Consider the following 22,785-nt stretch of genomic DNA (forward strand, 5'->3'; position numbering starts at 1 on the left):
ACTGTCTCTCCAGATTCAGCAGCGCAATGGACAGCATGCTGGCAACCATCCTGCGTTTGGAGGGGAATGTGCTGTCCCTCCAGTCTCCAGAACCGGTTCCGGAACCAGCCCCCACACCACCACTACCGGCCTCCGTCCCATCTGAGCCGGTCCGCGGAATACCCCTGTCCCTCCCAGAAGGCCAGCAAGATGCAAGGGATTCCTTCTGCAATGTGACTTGTACCGCGCTCCCTACGCCGAAGCTGTCTCCGGGAGAGACAGGGTTGCCACCGTCATCTCGGTACTGACTGGACGGGCCTTGGACTGGGGTGCCGCAGTCTGGGAAATGGGCGGACCCAAGGTCGAGTCCTACTAGCGCTTCACCCTCCTCTTCTGCTCGATGTTTGATCATCCTGTGGAAGGCCGAGAGGCAGGTGAGCGCCTACTCCGACTATGCCAGGGATCTAGGACCGCCTCGGAGTTCACCCTTGAGTTCCGGACCATCACGGACCATCATGGCCTCCACCGGATGGAACGAGTCGGCTCTGGTCACGGTGTTCCGCAGCGGACTGCAGGAGAAGGTACAGATGGAGTTAGCCTGCCGTGATGACAACCTGTCACTCCACCAGCTCATCAGTATGGCGATCCGGTTGGACAACCTCCTGCGGTCCCGGTGAAGACCTGCGTGGAATCCGGAGCCCATGGCTACACCTTCTCCGTGGCTAGAGCCGATGTAGGTGGGCTCTGCACATTTGCCCGAGGCAGAACGTAGGAGAAGAGCAGTCTGGGCCTCTGCTCCTATTGTTGAGAAAGGGGTAATTTCTCCCTGACCTGCCCTCTATCCTCTAATAGGCGAGGAGGTGACAAGTTCGGGAATTCCCCTGCTCCAACCCAGATAGGATGCAAGATCTCCCCGACTTTTCTGTCAACTCAAACAGTGTGTTTTCCCATTAAATTCCTTGAATACCCTAGCCCCTCACTCCCTTTAGCTCTGATTGATTCCGGAGCTGCCGGGAATCTTTTAGACAGCGCACTGGCCACTGCATTACACATTCCTTTGTTTCCCCTACAGTCACCCATTCCGTTTTGAGCCCTGGATAATCATCCAATAGGGACAGGGCTTGTACACCACATCACTTTTCCCGTTTCTCTGCTGACCCATGACACTCATTTAGAACAAATCAACTTTGTGATTATAGACACCCTCTGGCACCCCGTTGTTTTAGGTCTTCCCTGGTTGAGTTGGCATAACCCTGTTATGTTGGTGGCAGGAGTGTCAGGGGAGGTGTCACGCGGTGTCTGTCAACATCCTCAAGTGGATTTACCAGAGGAATACCAGGATCTGCACCAGGGTATCTCAAAGACCCAGGCTACACGCCTGCCTCCTCATCGCCCCTGGGACTGTGCCATTGACTTGCTGTCTGATGCAGCTCTCCCGAGAGGACACGTCTATCCCCTCTCTTATATGGAGACCGAGGCAATGGAGACCTACATACAGGAGAGCCTCCAGCAGGGTCTTATCCACCCCTCTACTTCACCTGCCTCCTCAAGCTTCTTTTATGTTAAGAAGAAAGACGGGGGACTGCGCCACTGCATTGATAATCGAACAAAGCTACCGTTAAGTTCAGCAATCCTTTACTCCTCACCCCAACCATCATCGAACAAATGCACGGGGCGCAGTACTTCACGAAACTGGACTTGAGGAGCGCCTACAATCTGGTGCGCATTCATGCAGGCGACGAATGGAAAACTGCCTTTTCCATGACCACGGACCATTATGAGGATCTCGTGATGCCCTTTGACCTGTCTAATGCTCCTTCAGTCTTATAGGCCTTTATTAATGAAGTGTTTCGGGGCATGCTGGGATGGGGCATAGTGGTTGATATAGATTACATTTTGTTCTATTTTGCTGAGCATGTCTAGCATGTCTCATTAGTCAGGTCTGTGCTGGGAAGACTGTTGGAGTATGATCTATATGTTAAACAAGAGAAATGTTTGTTTCTCCAGCGGTCCGTGTCCTTTTTGGGCTACCTCATATCCATGGAGGGAGTGGAGATGGAGGAGCAACGCATCAGCACAGTCAGGTCATGGCCCATCCCCAACTCCGTGAAAGCAGTCCAGCGATTCCTGGGGTTTGCAAACTATTTCCGGAGGTTCATCCGGGGCTTCATCCTCTTACCTCGCTGTTGAGAGGAGGTCCCCATCGGCTTCGTTGGACAGTGGAGGTGGGAGAGGGCATTCGAGACACTGATGGCATGCTTCACCACTGCTCCCATGCTGCCACATCCAGACCCCTCACTCCCCTTCATCGTCGAGGTGGATGCCTCCGAAGTAGAAGTCTGGGCAGTACTATCCCAGCGCACTGGAACCCCTCCAAAGCTGCGGCCCTGCCCCTTCTACTCCAAGCAGCTGAGCCCCGCCCAGAGGAACTACGACTTAGTGGACCGGGAACTCTTGGCTGTCAAGAAGATTCTGAAGGGTTGGAAACACTGGCTGGAGGGGACCAAACACCCTTTCCTGTTGTGGACGGACCACTGCAATCTGGAGTACATCAGGGCAGTGAAGAGGCTAAACCCGAGACAGGCCAGATGGGCTCTATTCTTTGCCAAGTTCCAATTCACGGCTTCCTATAGGCCAGGCTCGAAGAACGTGAAGGCGGACGCCCTGTCTCGGCTCTATGATGCAGGGACAGGAAACTCCCATTATCCCTCCACCCCGTATCATTGCGCCAGTGACGTGGGACATGAACGTTGACATATGGCAGGCCCTGCGCACGGAACCCGCACCTACACTGTGCCCGGAGAACCGCGACTATGTGCTCAGGGGTGTGCGGGACTGCCGGCACCTTTGCAACCGAGCCAGACCGAGGACTCTGTGGTGGACGAGTGGTTTCGGCGTGCTGAGGAGACCTGGAGTGCTGCGCACACTCGTCTCCAGCGGGCTGTGAATCCGCACAAGGAACTGGCCGAAAGCTATCGCATTGAGGCGCCTGTTGTTTCTCCAGGCGACCTGGTCTGGCTCTCCACCCTCCGCCTGCCCTGCCGGAAGCTGAGCCCGCGGTTTGTGTGGCCATTTAAAGTCCTGAGGAGCCTTAATTACCCCGACTTTTCATGTGTCTCTTCTCAGGTCAGTGGTGCCTGGTCCCTTTGCTGAGGCTGGACCCAGTGGCGCCCCACTTCCTCCTCTGGACATCGAGGGAGGGCCGGCATACACAGTCCGTGAAGTCCTGAATTTTAGGTGTAGGGCGGGGTACAGCTCAGAGGAGCAGTGCTGGGTTCCTGTGATGGACATCCTGGACACTTCGCTGACTAGGGATTGTCACCGTTGGCTCACTGACCGACCTGCACCACGTCCCCGTGGTCGTCCCCGTGGCCGGTGTCTTCCTGCTGCAGCGTGATGGGGGGGGGGGGGCGGGGGGGTTACTGCTGCTCAATCCCTTCACCAGGTCCAGGATGTCTACCTCACCGGCCTTCTAAGCATCACTGAATTGGATTCATTACCACCAACCCCTGACTGTCTTGTCTCATTATGCACACCTGGTTCCCACTCCCCCTGATTAGTATATGTATATATGTGCCCTCTGTTCCCCATTGTCCTTGTTGATTATGATCCCATGTCCTTTTGTCTTGTGAGTACCTGTGCTCTGTTTTGGCTTTCGTGCTACGCGTAATTGTGCGCTTGTTATTACGGGCCTCGTCCCATGTGTTTTTAGAGGTTTACACCTCGCTCTTTTGTTTGGGTTACATCCCTGTGTTTTATATATATATATATATATATATATATATATATACACACGTATTTGTCATGGGCTTTGTCCCCATTGTTTTCATGACTTACTTTATTTTGGGTGGAGAAATAAAAAAAACTATTACGTATTCCTGTGCCTGTCTCCTATCATTATTATTATACAGTGTGACACTTATGCATTTAAATTTAGCCCTATCCATAAAAGCCAATTCCCACAAGTGTAAAGGGTTAATACACACTTGTACATGTGTTAAACAGGACAAATATAAGCACCCACCAAATTATTGTATTATTATCATGTTAGTGGTTTTGCTGGCTAAGGAGAGCTGCTTCTTCTTATAACCTCCTGTCAAGATAAGCATTACGGGGGGGTGGAAATGGAGTGAGGTAATCAGTAAGAAGAGATGCTCTGAGTCCAATGTCAAAACTCAGAAATGCTGAGTCTCACGCAAGCCAAATCAGAAAGAATCCACTGTCCAATACACAGCTCGATGCTGATACAATCTAAATACAAAGTATTTATATCCAAGTCCATGCTCCACTATTTTAAGGGTGTTAATTGTTGTGAATAGATATATCAGTGCTATATGGATATTTGAGGAATAAACAAACAAAAAGCATTCCCCAAATTCCTTTATGTGATTTTTTTATTTATACAAAAATGCAAAATCGACTACCATAATTTCCGGACTATTAAGCGCACCTGAATATAAGCCGCACCCACTGAATTAAAAAATATATATTATTTTGAACATAAATAAGCCGCACATGTCTATAAGCCGCAGGTGCCTACCGGTACATTGAAACAAATTAACTTTACACAGGCTTTAACGAAACACGGCATGTAACACAAATAAATAGGCTTTAACAAAACACGGCTTGTAACAAAAAATAAAAAATTAGCAGTAAGCTTTAGTTGTCTTTTTGCACTGAGTCAATTCCTCATGCTGCTGTTTCCAACGTCTTATCATCGACTCATTAAGACCAAGCTCCCGTGCAGCAGCTCTATTTCCTTTTCCAACAGCCAGATCAATCGCCTTCAACTTGAAAGCTGCATCATATGCATTTCTCTGTGTCTTTGCCATGATGAGGGTGACAAAATGACTACCGTAATCAGAATGATGGGAAGTTTGAGCGCGCTCGATTTAATCTAAACAGTAAACAAAAAAGTTGTTTGACCTTAACCTGTTCGGCAATTTCATTGGTCTAATGAAAGCTTCATGCCGGCAAAAAACTGAGGACGTCACAGAATGTGTTTTTTTGGAGAAAAAAAATAGAAAGCGGGAAAAATCCATATATTAGCCGCGTCATTGTTTAAGCCGCGAGGTTCAAAGCCTGGGAAAAAAGTTACGACTTATAGTCCGGAATTTACGGTATATGATTATAGAAAAGTTCCACTGTGAAATTTCAAAGGTCGGATGTCGATTTTTTTAATGAGGTGTTTCACAGGGATACAGTGTCCATTGCCTTACTGGGAGCATTTAAAGGAACAGGTTTCTCTGTAATGAAGCAAAGATTAGTTTTTGCATGGATGGAACTCCAAATTCTATGTGACATCCGGTACGGGATAACATGTTAAATGCGTAGGAGTAAAAGCAAGGATTGGATAAAAACAGACAGACTGAGATAAATATTGTGGGAGTTCTCACATTTGGCTGACACAAAATTGTGCTGAAGCACAAATGTTTTATCCATTAGATAGCCGCCTATCTTCTTGGCTAAGAGGCTTTTCCCCCCATAAACCGGCGAAGATTAATTCATATTTCTCTGATCAAAGTAATGGTGTATACCTTTATATATTTTCTGCATATACTCTGCTGAAAATCTCAGCAGAATCATGAAAAGCACATACATTTTTCAAATAGTGTTTTTGTTGCAGAGAGTATTCAAAGGTTTTGATCATTCTCTCTTGAGCTTCATGGTAACACATGGGCTAAATTCACAGTCATGCCTAGTGAAAGGCAGAGATACATTATCCAGTTTAGTAATTACTGACACCCATGTTTTATTCGCTCTTGGAATAAATCATGAATTCCACAAAGTGTTTCAATACCGTTTGTAGTGTACAGTTACAACCAAACACCAGAAGATAATTAATATATGTTTTGAATGATACTGATCTCACACTCAAAGACATCTTTAAAAGGGTATGCTAATGCACTTGAGTACCATCAAAGATTTTGTGAATTCACCAGGAATTGGGTATTCCTATTCCCCCATATCTATTTTTTCCTCACATATCCAGCTCTATCCTCCAGCAGAGGCAAGGTATGCCACTAGTAACCTGAAAGGGCCCCAAGCTACAGTAGCTACCTTTCTTCTCTGGAAATCATTACAATCTCCCTCTACCTCTAGGGTCAGTAAACTAATAGTCATTCACCTGTGTGACAGGAAATCTTTGCAGTGTTGCCAATGGGAGCTAAGGAGGTTATGTTTAAGGTTATGGACTCCTACCAGACTCACACATCATCACACAGTGGATTTCTTCCTCCAACAGTCCGTCCTTGCTCCCTCCCGCCCGCCTTCCTTCCTGTCTGCCTGCCTGCCAGCCAAACCATTTACCTGTGCAGTTGGACTATAAGATCAAATACACCACAGACACAGATACATACCATAAAACTATAACACATTGTTGTAATGCAACACTCTCCATCATGGCTTTGCTTATGGATGGCCTCCAGTGAATTCATGGCTACCACTCCTGTCGACCGTTTACAAGGACTCTGTGGTGAATGTTTCACAGGCATGGAACAAAATGTATTCAAAGGCACAAAAGCCTCAGGCTTTTCACTGCTGTGACTGCTATTTTTAAGTCATAATGCTGTGGTATTCAAAAACAGAAATGGAAGGCAACTAGCTAATGCTTTAATATAATTATTTACCAGTCAAAAATAATTCACCTGTCAAAGTGTTTGAAAAAGACATATGAACTTGACTGAATGACAAGGGGTCAGTATCTGTCTCTATTTCACTGTACACATTCAAGGAGCTGATACTTCTAAACTGCCTCCAAGGTTTCACCCAGAAACAATTTTAATTGGAACAGAATGAACAAAACAGAATGGAATGGAATAAAATCCCATAGGACAGAATATAAAAGATCAGGTTGAACAGGGGGTACAATGTCAATAACATTTTGTGTGAAAGGGAAAACCATGCCTTTCTCTCTCGCTTTGACTCTGTCCCCTTTGCCAGGACCAAGCGGTGGCAGTGCAGGAGGGAGGAGTCTGTGGTGGCTGTACTCTGATATGGCCACACAATAATCTCTGTCCTGCAGAGTCGGCACATCTCCTGGCCAGCCGGGTCCTCAGAGGACTAGGTTTGGCCGTTTCTGCTGGGCCTGCTAGCTCGCCATCCAGCTAGCTAACACACTGCACCACACTCTTACAGCTTACAGTTCACTAGGGTAAACAGACAGACACCCATGGAACATGATGTCTGTTCTGCTGTCATATTATTTAACTACACTCCCTGGGGATCACAAATCTGTAACGTTACAGTGGATTTTTAAACTAACCCAATGTCATTTGATTGAAATGATGCGTGGTTTCCAAAATGATTTGGAAAATATTAGGGGAGGTTTCCCTTTCTCCTCTCTAAAGAGGTGTTTCAGCACACAGCAGAAGATACCACCTACAGAAACTTGACAAAGTAATGGAGACAAATCTATTTAAATAATTGCAGCAGAGTTGGAGTGCCCATCAGTCAGGAGGAAACGGGGAGCAATACCTCCTCTAGACAGAGGCTCATCCATCACGGCAGGACCTTCATTTGAAATGTTTAGGAATCCTGCTGTTGATTGTCTGAGCCTTGTCTTAAAGGTCTGCAGGGTCTGGTCAAAACAAGTGCACTACGTAGGGAATAGAGTGCCATTTGGGACACAGAAGCCAGGGTCTCTCCAAAGCCAAGACAACAGTACATCCCGAGCCAAGACATGACCTGTTTTTTCTATGCATTGTAAAAGTAGAACATCATACACAATATATATAAAACAAACAGGCAAAATCAATACCTAATCTGAGGGTGGCCTTGAAGTTACACAGGCAGTCAGACGTGCTGTGACAGAATCAACTGGTTCTGTTGATTTCCATCCTAATGGTTCATACAAAATTAACCACAGCACTCTGAGGTTATGTACATTATGGCTACTGAAAGGTCCTCCCCCTCAAAGAAGAACTACAGGGTATTTAAAGTATAAAGGAGAACACAGTGGTCACTGTCTAAAAAAGGATTTCCCAAACTCGGTCCTGTCTGGGAGCACGTTTTGGTTTTTGCCCTAGCACTACACAGCTGACTCAAATAATTAGCTGTTTAGTGCTAGAGCAAAAACAATAACGTTCACCCAGGAGTTGCCCCAGGACCGAGTTTGGGAAATCCTGGCCTAGAGCAAGGCTCCCCAGCCCTGTTCTTGGAGAGCTACCGTCCCATTTGTTTTCTCTTGATTATAATAATTAGCTTGTTGATAAGCTGAATCAGGTGAGCTACAACTGGGGTTGGAGTGAAAACCTACAGGGTAGCGCTCCAGGAATAGGGTTTGAGAGGTCTGATCTAGAGACTCCAAACAATCTCAAGTATTGATCCCATTTAAGCAGAAGGCTCTTGACCGACACATTCGGCAGAAGGGGGTGATAGGTGGCATATACGAATGACTGATCATTTCTGCTCTTCTTATGATAATAAATACAGGACACAGATCCATAAACACCCTCCTTTTTATGACTGCGTCCCAAATAGCACCCTATTCCCTATTTAGTGCACTACATTTAACCAGAGCACTAAAATAATGCACTACAAATGGAACAGGGTGCCATTTGTTATGCAGGCCTTTCTCTTTCCCCTGGTCAAACAGTGCTGCAGATTATTTCATATAGTGACAGTGAGGGATTTGCGGACGGACTTGGTCTTTTTGTGGAGCCACTCAGTATTGCCATTAAAATTACATGGAGCGCAGTAAAAGTGGGTAGAACCATGAGAAGTGGTTAACACAGTGTGCGTCCAAAATGGCACCCTGTTCCCTTTTTGAGTGCACTACCTTAGACCAGACCCCATAGGGTTCTGGTTAAAAACTATTATACTAGGTAGGAAATATGGTGCCATTTGGGACTCAGGAACTCCATTAGAGGGTTCGTTGGGGATGTCACAACTCGGCTGAGTGTATTTGCTGCTGTCTTGTTGTGGGAGATGCATGCCTGTCATGCAACAGTAAAGTAGTGGATTACCCAAAGATACTTGGATAGCTATGAGGTTTACAGAACAGTTACAGGTAGGTTTACAGAACAGTTAGAGTTGAGTTTACTGTAAAGTTTTACAATTAACAAATCTAATAGATTATGTCACCTGACTCTACTTTTGTTAATCTAACCAGACCTGTACAAAATGTGATTGTCAATAATTTAACACAATTAGTAGGGCACTCCATCCGGCCCATCAAGGCTATGTAAATGCTACTGACACAAGTCAGTTCCAGAAGTGCTAAGCAATGTAACAGACAGGACATGTGCTGTAGTCAGGTCACCATAGCCAGTTACATTAATGCATTATATGTCTCCCTCGTTTATCACATAATTCATGTAGTTACGATATCCCAGTGTGGGTGCATGTTTTGAATGATAATCTCTCTCCTGTATACCCTCCATAGATACTGCTCAAGAGGGCCATCTCCTGTTCTATGTAATAGTGGACTCCTTGGAGAATGATTTGATTATTCTAAAGCAAGTGTTTCCAGCTGAATGGTGACAAGACAAGGTTTGTGTCTCAAATGGCAGCATATTCCCTATATTTGGCACTTGTTGTGACCAGGGCCCAAAGATCTTATCCAATGAGCACTTGTCAAAAGTACTGTATTATGTATGAAATAGGGTGCCATTTGCAACACAGCCCAAATACAGTTATGTATATGCCTCTGAAGAGTGCGACATAAGATCTGCTCTGAGAAAGTGGTGCAGAGCGGTGTAGGCAAGTGTGGGTTTTGCATGCAATCTGAAGGTATAGGTTGGGGAGTATGCCTGTGCATAAATATGATGTCAGACGAGACGCAGGAAACTCATGAAGTGTCACATGTCATCACTGTCATATATACATTCTATTCTCCTTTGGAATTAATTCACAGAAGATGGAGATGAAAGGACTGAGAATGCACACAGCATTTGCATTGTTTTCAGTACAGCCTTCCAATTGGCAATATTTACCTATATTCATATATCAGTATACCTGCTGGGTTTAGTTAAAATGTTACCATTATGTTACCAAATCATTTCTTAAAAAAATAATACTTTCAGCAGAGTAGATCTACTATAACAGCCACTGAATAAAATGCTTGCTCACCACTTTCAATTCTCCCTAAAATCTATATCCTGTCATATCCAGTATGCAATGCATTATGAATGTATTGGATTTTCAACAAACAAATACTCCACAGCAATGGATCACTGAGATACATAACTCTTTACATGTGCATTCATTTTGTCTCCCCACATGTAAACCCTACAGGTATGTGCGGTGTAGCAGTGTAGATATTTAATATGCTGTACTCATATCTTCTTTTACAGCTCATCTGAATAACATGGTGCATTTATGATCCCATATTTCACATGTAGCATATCATATAGTGTGTGTTGCCTTTTCATATTCTCTCAGGTTGTTGGTACTAATCCCCTTGGATACTACCAGAAATCTTCTAATCCACTAAGGTATTTCAGAAATGTACGTAAACATGGGCTATAATTTGCAGTATATAAAGTCATACCTGCATTGTGAGCATTTCAAAGCAGGCTGTGTTGTGTTTAGATTTTTTTTAAAGCACTCACACCCACATTTTTACTGTCACTTTTGCAGTTATTATTTAAATATTTAAGTATCTGATCCCTTACAGAAAAAAACACATTCATGTAAAAGCAACAAGTGATAACATGAAGCTTCACACGTGAAAACATGATATAATGTCAAATAAATGTGACAACATGGGGATGCAACAGTTCAACAGTTTTTCACATGTGAAAATGCAACTCCACATGTGAGAGTTTGAATTTCACATGTGAAAGAGCAAATTCCACATCTGAATCTGCAATTAACAAGTGAGTTGAACAAATGATATTCTCCTCGGAGGTGTTAAAATGTGTTAACTGGCCTCATGTGTCTCTTTTCCTTTTAATGTAAGTGGTACGTTGTTCAGCTAAAATAGTTTGCAAATCCCAGGTGAGGACATGTTGAAGAATAATTGTTATCTCAATAAACATACACAATGTAATCTAGTGTGCCAAATATGTAATTTGAAAACACTATGTAAAAAGTGTTGTTTGTGTCTGTATCCCAAGGACTCATTTTTGTTTGCAGGGCATCACCTGTTAATTTTCATGTGAAAAATATTCACATGTGAAAATCTGAATCACAGTTATGTGATCACATGAACATCCACATGTAAAACTTCATATGAAATATCATCACGTGGTGTTCCAAAAACATGGTTTCACATGATTTCACATGTGTTCCTTAAATGGAATCTCTTACTAAAACTATTTTAGCAAATCCAATGATAAAATGTTTTGATTTCATTAGATTACAAGAGTGTTACACATTGCGATCAAAAAATGTTGACTTTTGCTTTTTGGTTTCCCTCAAGGCAGTGTTGAAATCAGTTCCTTGATGTCCCCCAAACTACTTGACAGGCTATGGTTTGATATCCAATGTTTGAACACTTTCCAATGCCAAGTTGAACATCAAAATTGCCTTTTAAATGCAAATGAACAAAAATCACTCACTATGACTTATAAACAGGGTCATCACACAGTCCAAGTGAGGGATGCTTTGACGCATGTGCCAATCTGCATTCACTGACACCTACTGTGTCATCTATGAACAAATGGATAGGCTCGCTTTGACCTAAAGACCACAAAGACAATACAGTCATGAATGGGAGACATTCTTCAGTAGGACTGACTGTACTCAGAACACAAAACCTCCTGTCTCTCTCAAACTCTTTCTGCAAGAACTGTTTCAAGGACACCCGCTGGTTCTGTTCCCTCTGCATGCAATTCCTAATCACTTGTGGTGTGGATAACATCTATCAACTTACTAATGTGCTGGGGGGTGGGGGGTAATGAAAGAGACTTTATTGACAAGTCAAAATATATATAATAAAAAAAGCATTGACATCAAGGAGGCTTTGAAAGCCATTTGGGGCAGCTGCAGAGACAGAAATGTCCATGAGTTGCTGGCACTGTAACTGGCACTCATTATTGACTTGGAGGGGAAATATATTCATTATCAGCATAGCCTACCTTATAAAAAACAACAATGAAACACAGCCCAACTAAGATATAATTAAACAGCACACTTACCTTGAATGATCACAATTATAGCAAACAGTTTCAAAGTCAGCTTAATCCAAGGTTCTTTTCCCTGTGAAGAATACAATACAAGCTTCTCCTCTCTTCTCCTTTTCTCCTCCGCTCTTTAATTATCTCTTTTCTCATTTACCCCTACCTCTCTCGTTGGTGCGTTTCTTTCATTATCCTTCTCTGTGCATAGCCTAGTGCCCACGCCAGAGCTGATGCCGCAGCGTGTGCCACTAGAAGTATAAAACAATAGGGTGAGAGAGAGGGAATGTAGGAGCCACAATGAGTCTCCCTGTGGTTTTACAATGACGAGTGAGAGAGCGAGAGAGGGGAGAGAGAGAGCAAAGCAAGCTTGTATGAATGTGTGAGAGAGCGAGTGGAAGAGAGCGACAGAATGAGAGAGGGTTTGTAAGCACTGACTAGCTCGCTGACTGGCTCAGTGGCGACGGGCTTGCGTGTACGCTGGGAGCTGGGGCAGCCGTGATTGGTGTGAGGCAGCCCCCTGTCAGGTCCCCGGGGCACTGGGATCTTCATCAAGCAGATTATAGGGTGCTGGAGAGCCCTCCCTCCTACAGAGAGAGAGCCAGTGATGTACGCTGTGGTCACTGGGGGGATATTCTAATCAGAAAGACAGTAGTGCCACTTGGGGATGGCATCTCATCCAAGCTAATGTGTTCACAGATGATGCCACGGAAATGGGGGAGTACTGTAGTAGTGTGTTGAGGGGAGAGAGGGAGAGACAGAGATAGCGAAAGGGGAGGGGGTTGGTTTACCATTAGGGCTTAACTCTTATTAGAGTCAGGTACATCAGCAGGCTTCCACTAATACGCCCTTATAACCCCTCACACAGAACACAAACAATACAACAAGCCCTTTACCTTTTCTATATTCTGCAGTAAAGCAAAGACTGTAAAAAACATCAAAACAAACTTCCTGGTCCCTCTGAAGTCTGTCAGTTGTAGTTAACATGTGACCTACATTCTCATATTTCCATGTCTTGCATGATTAAATGCATTGCTAGTTTCCTCCACTTGGAGGAGGTGGACTCATCGATTGCATCCCAGATGGCACCCTATTCCCTAAACAGTACACAACTTTTGACCAGAGCCCTATGGGTCCTAGTTAAAAGTAGTGCAGTATAGAGGGAATAGGATGCGATTTGGGATGTAGATGAGGACTCCTCCACTCCACTTGGCCATGATGGTTAACATCAGACATTGTCTCCCCTTCACCTCTGGGAAATTGAAGAGGAAACATGAGATTTAACCTTTCAAATGAGATCTTAATGTGATGAGAAAAATGGAGATGACACACATCAGTCATGGGAAAAGGTTACTGAGGCATTAGCATTTAGCATGTCTAATCCACATCACAGTAGGATTGTCTTGAAGATGAGCAGTTTTTTACTGCATTTGAACATCCACTGCCTGACTAAGTTTAATTTGGAGATTGTAATACTACAATGATAATAACAATGCATTTTATTTGCGCCTTTCAAGATACCCAAGGAAACATACAGAGTAAGGAATAAAATGAAATAGCAAATGTTAACGTGACAATACTAAAAGCAAAGTGCATTACAACAAAGGTGCATGGCACCCAAAAAATAGCAAGCTCAATAATACAAGGGGGCACAACAACAACAACGACAAGGTCATCAAGGCAGTTAAAATTGAGAGGCTAACTTCAACAACCTTTGCATCCCCTGCATCAGTGGTTCCCAAACTGAGGGGTCGGCAGGAATTTAGTCCAGCTTTGAATTTAAGATTTTACACTACCAAATGTTTTTCCCTTGTGCATTCTGCTATTACATCTTATAAGAGTAAGTTGAAAGACCTTAAAAACAAATGTTGTTATATGGTGAACTTGATAAAAAACATTATTGGCAAAAACACTGTCTAAGTGCCTTAGAGTTAAAGTACTAAAACACCCACAGTAGAGTAGAACAATTGAAACGTCACTAGGGAAGTAATGGAGATGATTTGTGTGCCAAAAAAATTCAACAAAAATCTGTCATAAATGCAATGCTCCACTACACCTTCCAATACTGTTGTTTGTAGAATGTGTAAAAAATTACAGGCACTCAAAGTCCTCTTTTTGAGATAAATAATATTCCAGATTGACAACACTACCACCCAAAATTATAAACAGCACAGACCAAACATTAATTAGTCTCTCAGTTGAGATGCTTTCATTACTATTCCCCTCCATCACCCCTCCCGGATCAACTCCTGTCCAGATGGCATGTCGCCGCCCTAGAGGACGCCATCTTTAATCCTCTTGGCACATGCTTCACTGAGCGAGAGAAAGGTGGAACGGATGCTCAGAGTCAGGAGGCGTCAGCCGGCGGGGAGTTTTAGTCAGAATGTTCCAGTAAAGTCACTGGGAGTGCGTCACAAATGACACCCTTTTCCCTACACTGTAAAAAGTGGGATGGCACTGATGTTCATCTGAAGTGCTTTTACTGATTGGAATGATTGAAAATGACATTTTGGTTTATCAACCTATTCTATAAATTTGTCTGAAATCAAATAATGAATTTGTCAGATCAATGTGATTTGTTTAATTGAATAAAGCTTCCAAATTGCTTTCAACACCTCATGTGCATGAAGAGATATTGAGGGTGTGGATTTCAGGTTTTTCTTTTTGCCCACCCGTGAGAGTGAATGTCACTCCAGTTAATCTGGTCTATTGTATTTGTCATTCAAGCCTACATTTGTACACAATTTGCATCTGCAATGATACCTGCATTAGTACATGTTAAGGTAGTCATTGCTTGGTAATGATATTGTGGTTACTAAATGTGAAGGTCTTCTGTAAAAAATACATTTGGAAACGGTATATCATGGTATGAAAGAAATGTAATATCTTAATATACATGGAATTGTTTTAGTTGCTTGAACTCAAATAAATGTGCATAGATAATTCCAGAATAGAAAGTAAACTTGGAACAAAATGACAAAATGGGTTTTATTCAGATATGGGCAAAAATTACAAAACACAATTATAAAATACCAAAAATCTCAATGGTTCAAAATAAACTAAAGCATACTTATATTTTGAAATGTATTTCATTAAAATGCATATGTTTTGTATTTTGAAATACATAAATACATTTGCAAGTAGCCGACCTGAACAGCAATATTATTCTCATTAATTGTTACAGAAACCATTTTACTTGCTATGACTACTTGTTGTTTATCTACCTTTAGTTTAATGCACTGACTGTAAGAGTGTCTGCTAAATTACCAAAATGTAAATGTACATGTGAAAATGATCCTACTGAAATGAACTGCAAAGCAAACTGTGGATTATTATTGCCATTGTTTCAGGGTCATGTCTAGATGGGATAGAGTTTAACCTAATTCTCCTAACCTGCTAGTTAATTCTCCAGTAAAATAAATTGAACACCCTCACCCCTCATAGAATTAACTCAAAATAATGTTTACAACTGCAAATAACAATAACTGTAGCGACCCTGTGTTTATAAATGTGGATATCGACTTTGCCACTTCAGCATGCTTTTACGGCACAGTCAATGCCTTGTAGGGCAATGGGCCAGAAGGTTGAGGGTTCGCCAACCACCACACATGAACTCACTCTCCCTGCACATTTTAATACTCTACAATCAGAGCTGGCTCCAGACAATGATCAGCTAGGGGGAAATCAGATTTTCAACATTTTGATGCCATTCATAATTAAATAAACTACATGCAACAAATTTTACACCAACAGGTTTCTGTGCCAATGAACCACACAACCAGCAAACAAAGCATACTGTCTTCAGCACTTCAAAAGTATGGTTTGCGTTCTCTAAACCACAATAAATTGATTATTTTAAATCTCAATTACAGAAAATACATCCCTTTCTACCTTGTAGGCTTAAAAAGTATTGAAGGCTTGGCTTGACAACCTCAGAATGTCATTAAATGTTTTGGGGTTTTGTAACAGATGTGTTTTTTCCATTCATCAATTGGATTGATTAATTAATTGGATTGATTGATTCATTGTATTTGTTATTTAAAAAAAATACATATACACAGATTTTTTTTAAGTGACTGGGATTGCACAAAAAAGTTGTGAACTTATTTCCAATGTGGTCCCAATATTTTTTACATAAATACATACAGTATCAGTCAAAAGTTTGGACACCCCTACTCATTCAAGGGTTTTTATTTATTTGTACTTTTTTCTACATTGTATAATAATAGTGAAGACATAAAAAATATTAAATAACACATGTGGAATCATGTAGTAACCAAAAAAGTGTTAAACAAATCAAAATATATGTTATATTTGAGATTCTTCAAAGTAGCCACCCTTTGCCTTGATGACAGCTTTGCACACGCTTGGCATTCTCTCAACCAGCTTCAAAAGGTAGTCACCTGGAATGCTTTTCCAACAGTCTTGAAGGAGTTCCCACATATGCTGAGCACTTGTTGGCTGCTTTTCCTTCACTCTGTGGTCGAATTCATCCCAAACTATCTCAATTGCATTGATGTCGGGTGATTGGTCGGGTGATTGATACAGACACATTACAGATAGAGACAAAAAACTGCTCAACCTACCGATTAGTATGAGGGGGGAGTTTAAGTACAATTATTACAAGCTTGCCATTTCAGAGTTTCCTTTAGGAAAATTTGGCCCCAGACATCATGACAGGAAAGATTTTAATTTAACGGACATTTGTGAAATTTAATGTACATCCATATGCATTCAGATCCAACCTGGCACAGCCAGCAACATAAAAAAAACAAGGGATGTTGGCCAAATGAGCCACATTTACATGTCCTTAAAACAGCCCAAAACAAAATCTGAAAAAACTATATATATATATATACTGCTCAAAAAATAAAGGGAACACTTAAACAACACATCCTAGATCTGAATGAAAGAAATAATCTTATTAAATACTTTTTTCTTTACATAGTTGAATGTGCTGACAACAAAATCACACAAAAATAATCAATGGAAATCCAATTTATCAAGCCATGGAGGTCTGGATTTGGAGTCACACTCAAAATTAAAGTGGAAAACCACACTACAGGCTGATCCAACTTTGATGTAATGTCCTTAAAACAAGTAAAAAATGAGGCTCAGTAGTGTGTGTGGCCTACACGTGCCTGTATGACCTCCCTACAATGCCTGGGCATGCTCCTGATGAGGTGGAGGATGGTCTCCTGAGGGATCTCCTTCCAGACCTGGACTAAAGCATCCGCCAACTCCTGGACAGTCTGTGGTGCAACGTGGTGTTGGTGGATGGAGCGAGACATGATGTCCCAGATGTGCTCAATTGGATTCAGGTCTGGGGAACGGGCGGGCCAGTCCATAGCATCAATGCCTTCCTCTTGCAGGAACTGCTGACACACTCCAGCCACATGAGGTCTAGCATTGTCTTGCATTAGGAGGAACCCAGGGCCAACCGCACCAGCATATGGTCTCACAAGGGGTCTGAGGATCTCATCTCGGTACCTAGTGGCAGTCAGGCTACCTCTGGCGAGCACATGGAGAGCTGTGCGGCCCCCCAAAGAAATGCCACCCCACACCATGACTGACCCACAGCCAAACCGGTCATGCTGGAGGATGTTGCAGGCAGCAGAACGTTCTCCACGGCATCTCCAGACTCTGTCACGTCTGTCACGTGCTCAGTGTGAACCTGCTTTCATCTGTGAAGAGCATAGGGCGCCAGTGGCGAATTTGCCAATCTTAGTGTTCTCTGGCAAATGCCAAACATCCTGCACGGTCTTGGGCTATAAGCACAACCCCCACCTGTGGACGTCGGGCCCTCATACCACCCTCATGGAGTCTGTTTCTGACTGTTTGAGCAGACACATGCACATTTGTAGCCTGCTGGAGGTCATTTTGCAGGGCTCTGGCAGTGCTTCTCCTGCTCCTCCTTGCACAAAGGCGGAGGTAGCGGTCCTGCTGCTGGGTTGTTGCCCTCCTACGGCCTCCTCCACATCTCCTGATGTACTGGCCTGTCTCCTGGTAGCGCCTCCATGCTCTGGACACTACGCTGACAGACACAGCAAACCTTCTTGCCACAGCTCGCATTGATGTGCCATCCTGGATGAGCTGCACTACCTGAGCCACTTGTGTGGGTTGTAGACTCCATCTCATTCTACCACTAGAGTGAAAGCACCGCCAGCATTCAAAAGTGACCAAAACATCAGCCAGGAAGCATAGGAACTGAGAAGTGGTCTGTGGTCCCCACCTGTAGAACCACTCCTTTATTGGGGGTGTCTTGCTAATTGCCTATAATTTCCATCTGTTGTCTATTCCATTTGCACAACAGCATGTGAAATGTATTGTCAATCAGTGTTGCTTCCTAAGTGGACAGTTTGCTTTCACAGAAGTGTGATTGACTTGGAGTTACATTGTGTTGTTTAAGTGTTCCCTTTATTTTTTTGAGCAGTGTATATATATATGGGTAGATATGCCGATGGCTACCACATCTGCTGTACAGATATAGACAACGATCAAAATATTTTTTATAAAGATTAGGTTTATTGTGTTAGATTATAGTAGGAACTCTTGTAGGCCTAAAACAGAGTCAGTTTGAGTGCGGGGTGCACTGCCCTAATATGTTTTATTTATTTTACCTTTATTTAACTAGGCAAGTCAGTTAAAGAAAAAAATCTTATTTACAATGCAAGCCTAGGAACAGTGGGTTAACTGCCTTGTTCAGGGGGAGAACAACAGCTTTCTAACTTGTCAGGCTCGGGGATTTGACCTTGCAACTTTTCGGTTAACTAGTCCAACGCTCTAACCACTAGGCTACTCAGTGGTCATAGGCCTATAGTAGCTAAAAAGTAATAATAGGCACTCCATGCTGTACCAAACCTTCACAAATGTTTCAAAACTTTATTAGGGTAATATCAAAAGTAAGTCAAGCCGTTGTTCATAGGGAAAATACAAGCAGAAGAGTGAATGTAAACCAGGGAAAAAAACGGACTGCCCTCCCCTGTGCTCCAAAAACACCCACACAATCCTCCCCAAAGCAAATAAAAAAATATGATTGACAAACCTCTCCTATTTTCGACCACTCCTCTCTCCCAGTAAATGTCGATCTGTCACCAACCTGCTGCGTAAATTCTCCTAAAACTGCAACGAAAAGTACATTGACTGGGGTGGCTGGGGTCTTTGACAATTTTTAGGGCCTTCCTCTGACACCGCCTGGTGTAGAGGTCCTGGATGGCAGGCAGCTTTGCCCCAGTGATGTACTGGGCCGTACTCACTACCCTCTGAAGTGCCTTGCGGTCGGAGGCCGAGCAATTGCCGTACCAGGCAGTGATGCAGCTGGTCAGGATGCTCTCGATGTTGCAGCTGTAGAACCTTTTGAGGATCTCAGGACCCATGCCAAATCTTTTTAGTTTCCTGAGGGAGAATAAGCTTTGTTGTGCCCTCTTCACAACTGTCTTGGTGTGTTCTGACCATTCTAGTTTGTTGTTGATGTGGACACCAAGGAACTAGACAAAACCTTGTTTTGGTGGCACCCATTGGAATAATACTCAGCATGCTTTGGAGTTGTCAAATTTTGCATTCACATTTATATTTAGTTAATTTAGCAGACACTCTTATTAGACCATAGTGCCATCAGACATCTGATACCAATGCAGGGTGAAAGGGTGCCACAAAGTGGTGAACCACTATAAAATAAAATGGTGTATAAATGTATTTTGAAAATACAAATTACAGCTCTGAAAAGTGTCTTGTTACAAAATACATTGGAGTGTAGTTCAGCCCAGTGTAATACAAATTACAAAATACTATTTATTAGGTTTAACCAAAGAGGAAAAGTAAGTTGAGTGTTGAAATAAATATGTGCAACTTGCACATATAGGTTTGTTAATAATCAAATATAACATTTTGCATTTAATCATATATTTGGTTTCAACAAATGTAGTTATTTCATTTGAGAAAACCTAACTAATTTACTTGTAACCAGATAAATTATCACCTTCTAGGTTGACCCCCCCCCCCTAATTATTTTTGCAGTGAATGTATAATAGGGAATAGGTTGCCATTGGGGGAAAATACACTGTACACACAACCCAACCCCCCCACTACCACTACCCACAGAAGTGTATACGGGCATTCCCCTACTGTTGCGCTCTGAGGGCTCTAGATGTCTGTTGTTGGTTACAGAGGGGCCTTGACTCCTGTAGGTTACAAAAATGAAAATGAAAAAGTTGCATAACTACTTATACAGTAAATCCCTCCAATACATGTGTGAAATTGATGTGCAGTATGTAGGATCCATAAATCCAGTACTGAGTTTCAAAACACCCTTCGTGCTATACTGGAAGCCATGATTATCAAAGATAAAATGTCCTTTAATGAATGGCTTTCATTTGCCAAGGCACTGATGTAAAAGCATTGACACAAACTCAGAGTTTAGGTTCAGATGTGTAGAGTTGGTACAGTCAAGAAGATGTTTTGAAAACGATAAAATCAACTTTGGTATTTTCATGTTCTGGATTATCGTACCGTTTTCCTCAAATCCTTGAAGTTTCCAGAAATTCATAGCTGATCATCGCTTTTATCAGCCAAACTGCTGAGGAGTGCTCCATCATTTATTTTACAGATGAGACATTAGACCGTCCAGTTTTCTACTGTATCTAATTATGATATGGTTTGTTGTTTTCATACAAGTCGTGTCAGCTCAGAAAGATAAAATAAGGAGGGTTCTCTCTATTTTGTATACAACTGATATGAAACATATTGTAAAGACAGATATCTGAACATGTTTTCTTCTTTTCCTCCTGTCAGTGACTATTGTTTTTTTCTTGCTTCAATTTCCCTGAGTGGCTGGGGGGTTGAAGGCAGCCCAGTCGGACAATGAGGACCCAGGTGTGGTTCTCATTAATGTGTGAGCTAATCGAATGGCTGCTTTCTGCCTTTCTTTCTTTCTCCAGACCACAAGACCAGCCTGTCCCGGGGGAGCCCAGGACCAGTGGAGGGCAGCGGCACTGTCTGCTCTGTCTTTGCTCTGTGGCAGACATTGCAAACACTGGGAGGAGTGGCAGGTAAATTGGTCCAAACAGCCTCACCACAACACATGAGGACATTGGTCTGGTGTGGTGTCTTGAGGATCACAAGGAACACACTGTGTGTCTGACTCTGATTGGGCTCAAAGGGAAATAACTGTGTTTGCATTTAGGGAGTTATGATGGTTGGGAGTGTCAGGAAATATTCCTAACAATAGCATTTCTATTTCCACCATTGTCTTGATCGCAGCAAACATTGCAATGAGAAAAAGACAACCTAGTCAATCTATAATTGATAAGGTTTGTATATGGTTACTGACCACATATATCTGAGAAAATTATGTCATTAGGTAGCTATCTAACTGTGTGCAACTGACATTTAGTTTCATAACAATGTGCACTGACATTGCTCCAAAGAAGAAAAACACAGCTGGGAGCTTTATGTCCCTTTGGGAGTCAAGGCTAAGATGAAGAAAAAAAAGTTTGTTTATATGTTGCATTAGACAGCCAGGCCTTAAAAGCACTGCAGCATGCAGTGAAGAAGAGGTCAACATAATCCAGTTGGTTGACTACTAAGTAACACCTACCCTGACTGCCTTGAATGGAAACCTATTAGCACAGACTATCTCTGTCCCAAATGGCACCCTATTCATTATATTGTGCACTACTTTTGACCAGAGCCTTATGTGTTCTGGTCAAAAGAAGTGCACTTAATAGGAAATATGGTGCCATTTGAGACACAGCCCTAGTTATAGTATATAGACTGACTCTGTCTTTCTCCTGTTGCCAGAGAGCTGTCTAGCTGCCTCTGGTGTTTCCCTCTGCTGATCCTGTCCACACCATGCAGCCTTCCGCCCCCATCCACACAGGAGTGATTAAAACCATAGCTGAAGAATCTTTGATTACCATCCACACACAATCAGGGAAAGGGGGATACCTAGTCAGTGGTACAATTGAATGCATTCAACTGAAATGTGTCTCCCACATTTAACCCAACCGCTCTGAAACAGAGAGGTGCAGGGGGCTGCAATAATCAACACCACGTTTTCAGGACCCAGAGAACAATGGGTTAACTGCCTTGCTCAGGCGGTAGAACAACAGATTTTTACCTTGTCAGCTCGAGGATTCGATCCACCAACCTTTCAGTTACTGACCCAACACTCTAACCACTAGGCTACCTGCCACCCCCAATCATGTCCCTTACAATCAAGTCCTGAGGGACACATGAAGGGGGGAAAAGCAGTGGCACACAAACAGCAGTAGCTTATATGTCAATCAGTGCGTGTAGACATTGCATCGATCAACAGACGAGGTACTGTAATTAAAACATCCATGTCTTCCAACTGAGTTGCTTGCAAGAGAGAATGAGGTTGTTGCATTCTACCTGGCAATACACTCATAGAAAAAAGGGTTCCAAATAGGTTCTGCAGCTTTTTTGACTCAAGGTAGAACACACTGTGGAAAGGGTTCTACCTGGAACCCAAATGGGTTCTTCAAAGGGTTCTCCTATGGGGCCAGCCAAATAACCCCTTTTGGTTCTAAAAGTAATTGCCAAACTAACAGAAGCACCTGAGGAATGCAAAGTATATTGAAAGCAGGTGCTTCCACACAAGTGTGGTTCCTGAGTCAATTAAGCAATTAATATCCCATCATGGTTAGGGTCATGTATAAAAATGCTGGGCAGGACATTATTTTGGCTACCATGGCTATGCCCCATAGTATGACAATGCCCCAAT

General features: G+C 42.9%; 1 protein-coding gene across 1 annotated transcript in view; it reads right to left on the minus strand.

Moving 5' to 3' along the window:
• The window catches only part of LOC106578565 (cadherin-12), a 251,807-nt gene extending 239,369 nt beyond the window's left edge, over positions 1 to 12,438 (minus strand). The window contains exon 1 of the mRNA XM_014157554.3: positions 12,063 to 12,438. The gene's annotated coding sequence lies outside the window, so the exon portion shown is untranslated. The remainder of the gene's footprint in view (positions 1 to 12,062) is intronic.
• Positions 12,439 to 22,785: the final 10,347 nt, after the last annotated feature.

This window comes from Salmo salar, chromosome 19 (genome assembly GCF_965601325.2).
Source record: "Salmo salar chromosome 19, fSalSal1, whole genome shotgun sequence".
Classification (NCBI taxonomy): Eukaryota; Metazoa; Chordata; class Actinopteri; order Salmoniformes; family Salmonidae; genus Salmo; species Salmo salar.